The following is a 4094-nucleotide window of genomic DNA, read 5'->3' as shown; positions in this document are numbered from 1 at the left end:
TTATTTTTAGCCAGCTGAGGATCTTATTTGGATACTGATTTTTGGTTTCAGAGCATTCAGGTTTAAGGACTTCACTTTTGTTCCAGACGTCTAATTATTTTTTGTTTGGTTTGTGTCTTAGTCAGGATTTCATTGCTGTGAACAGACACCAAAGAATCAACTCTTATAAAGGACAACATTTAATTGAGACTGGCTTTCAGTCCTTTATCATCAAGGCAAGAACATGGCAGCATCCAGGCAGATGTGGGGCTGGAGGAGCAGAGAGCTCCACCTCTTGTTCTGAAGGCAGCTAGGAAGAAGGTCTTAAATAAGACCACACCCACAGTGACACACTTCCTTCAACAAGGCCACAACTTTTCTAACAAGGCCACACCTCCAAATAGTGCCACTCCCTGGGCCAAGCATATTTAAACTACCACAGTTGAGTTTGTTAATTTGTTAGCATTCACCCTTTTGCTCCTGCTGCACCCCCACTATCTCCAGGAAATGAAGAATCACTTACCAAAAAGATTCCATTTGGTACTTCAGCTATTTATATGTTTGGTAACTATGTAAATTCAACTTGAAAGTATTTAGAAAAATAAAATTTAGAAATCTAACTAAAGATGACTTTGCTTTATGTGTCCTGCAATGGGGAACACTGATAATATTTTTAAAAATTTGTACACTAAACTAAAAGTCCCCTGCCAAAATAAATAAATAAATGAAGATCATAAATAGGCCTGGTGCACTGGCACACACCTTTATTCCCAGCATTTTGGAGGCAAAAGTAGATGGATCTCTGAGTTGGAGGCCAACCTGGTTAACATAATGAATTCTAGAACAGCCCTAGAGAGACTCTATCTCAAAAACAAAAACCAAACAAAAAGATCAAAAATTGGCAACTTTCCTTACTTACAATTTTAAAACATCTAGAGAAAAAAATGATTAAAGTGGTAATATACAAATAGTTGTAGAAATTTCATCCAAATTAAAAAGAAATAGAATATTAATTTAGAGATTATGCCAGAACTAAAGATAAATTCTGAGAAATCTAACTTTTCTCAACCTTCTCTGTTTTGACAATTTTTGAAATTTTTGTGTTTTTTTAAAAAACACAGAAATATTATAAAAATATGCTTTCATTTTTATCCTAAGTGTGGGATATGGGCTCCTTCAGATTGTCCACAGCAGGTGACTATGATTTGCCTCATGCTCTAGCAGGGGTGTGATTTTTGCCAGTATCAGATAGTGGCTGCAGTTGTGTGATGTTTGAAATTCTGGGGACTTTTCAGAGGGTAAATGCTAGATTAGAGCCCTTAGAGGTGGGGTGGGTTGTTGGTTGTTGGTGGAAGTTTGTTAAATAGTCGTGCTCAAAGAAGAAGAAGAAGATGAAAAGAGGAAGAAGGGAGGAGGAGGAAAGGGGAGGAAGAAGAAGGAAAGGGAAGAGGAAAAGGAGGAGGAGGAAGTAGAGGAGGAAAAATTAGATATTCTGACAGTGAAGATCAAACCTGCCCCAGGGAACTCAACCACCGCCCCACCCCTAATCAGCAGGAAGTCATCTAATGATAATGTAGCCTCCTTTCTCCTCTATCCTTTTCTCTCCCCTATCTAGTGTTAGGGGTCGAAAGGGTGGGAAATGGGTGAAGAAGGGTGCAAGAAAGAGGAACTCAAAGTAGCAAAGACAAGCTATACCTCTACTGACATTTTCCTTTTTCCCCAACAGCAATCCATATGAAAGAAAAGGTAGTTATGGTCCGTTTTAGGGTAAAGTTTAGAGAAAAGGGACCCCCACTACACTAAAAATTCCCAGTTGTAAGGGCAACTCAAACAGGAAAAGACAGCAATCTAGTTATCCACAGAAGCTCCTAAAATTCCTAAGAATAATTAGAACAGATTCTATTAGCAGTTTTAACTTATTTTGTGTTTACTTCTTTTAGTTACTTTCCTTGTAGCTCCAAAAAAATATCCAAGCAAAGCAACTTAAAGGGTTTGTTCCGTCAAGGCAGCAGGTCCATGTGGCAGGAGCTAGCAGCAGTTAGTCACACTGTATCCATAGTCAGAAAGTAGAATAGATGAGCATGCAGAATCAACATGTGTAGTCCAGCCTTTACCCAAGCCTAGGGAATAGCACTGCCTTTTTATTTTTATTTATTTTTGTTTTTTTGAGACAGGGTTTCTCTGTCTAGCCCTGGCTGTCCTGGAACTCACTTTGTAGACCAGGCTGGCCTTGAACTCAGAAATCTGCCTGCCTCTGCCTACCGAGTGCTGGGATTAAAGGCGTGCACCACCACGCCCAGCTGACACTGCCTTTTTTAAGGGTGGATCTTTCCACTTCTATGAACCTAAACTGGATGATCCTTCATAGGTGTGGTCAGGGCTGGGGTGATTCATAGTCCCTTCCTTGCCCTCTCTCAAAACTCACATACTGTGTTTGCCCACAGTGTCTACTCTTTATTTCAAAAAGATACATTATTTCTGTTTGATAGATACTTTTATTCCTGTGATAAAGCACCTTGTTCTAGGAGTAACATGCTGATAGAAAGAGGATACCACTGGCAGAACAACAGGTACAGAGCCTCTCCAGGATTGTATGGTGTCGACCACTAGGAGCCTCTGGAGACGGCAGGTTAAATGTCCACAGCCAGGGAACTTATAGGTCTCAAGTCTCAGGAAAGATGGTGGGACAAGGCTCAGATCAGATTGGATTCACTACCAGAGAGATGGCAGGCAGCCTGGAAGCCTCCATTGCAAAGTTCTTTGCTCACTGACATCACCAATGACCTCCTCTTCCTGAGCATCCATCTTGGGGACATCTCTATCACCTGACTAGAAACCTCAACACTCCGCGGGTATGTTTTTCATGGGTCATGCCCTGTTCTTGTGCTCTCCCTACCCAGTCCATACTCCCAGTGGGGTGGACCTGTCATGAACCACCTCCTCCTTGCGTCCAGCCTTCCCACACCACCTGTGTCCCCATGCTGATTGCCAGAAGCATCTTTCAGAACTATAGCTCAAAAGAGCCATTTTCCTCAAAATTCCTAGTGACTTCCTGCAGCCTGAGCTTGGGATCCTGAGCTAAACCAGGGCCAGGTCAGACGCCTGACCATGGCCAACCAGGGCTCAGAAGCCGGAAAGGTGAGTTTTGTACATGTCACGTTGAGAGTCCTCATTAGCTCCCCGACCGCCCCCACCCGTCTGCTTGGTCTCACTTTTATTTTTGAAACTATAATCTTCTGGGCCAGTTCATTTTCCTGGCTTTTATAAGGTGCAGAACACAGAGGTCCAAGTACTAAAGTGACGTCATTCACTGAGCCAGGGCTGAGAGGTATGGCAGAGTGGTGGAGGGTAGTGGTGGACTGAAGAAGCTATATCCTTCAGTGGTGGGGTTCCAGCCTGTTTCTGCTGTGTGCAAATGCTGGCCTGATGGTGACAAATCTGATTCCACGAAGGGTAACTTCCTATCTGAAGCACAGGCAAATAATCTTCAACTGGAAACCACAGCCTGAGCTGTGTCTACCCTGGAACAGCTCCAAAGAATAAGAATCTTGCATTATCTAGTAAAATACCAGATTCTGTCCTCTTCCAACTCTTCCCCCTTGCAGGCATCTTTTCTGCAGATCCCTGTGCCATGCACAGGAACTATCTGCTCAGCAAAATCTACCCAAGACTGCTGGGAACAGAGGAACATTTCAGCCAAAGTCTACCTGAAGGGTCTTAGCTGAACACACTGAATTTAAGATAAAATATTCACTAACCTCTAAAGACGTCCATTTAAATACTTTCCACCTTTTTTCCCATGCCCTGGTAACCCTGAATTGAGACTCTCTGAACATTCTGTCAAAATAGAGTCATTTAGCCAGGCAGTGAACACCTTTAATCTTAGCGCTCAGGAGGCAGAGGCAGGCAGCTCTCTGTCAGTTTGAGGCCAACCTCTGCCTGTTCAGTGCTGGGACTAAAAGCGTGAGCTGCTACGTCCAGTTTTTAAAGAAATTTTAATCTAAATCAAAGGCGCGGTGTACTGGCTATTTTTGTGTCAACTTGACACAGCTGGAGTTATCACAGAGAAAGGAGCTTCAGTTGAGGAAATGCCTCCATGAGATCCAACTGTAAGG

The sequence above is a fragment of the Mus caroli genome, chromosome 11, assembly GCF_900094665.2.
Source record: "Mus caroli chromosome 11, CAROLI_EIJ_v1.1, whole genome shotgun sequence".
Lineage (NCBI taxonomy): Eukaryota > Metazoa > Chordata > Mammalia > Rodentia > Muridae > Mus > Mus caroli.
This window is presented reverse-complemented; position numbering follows the sequence as displayed.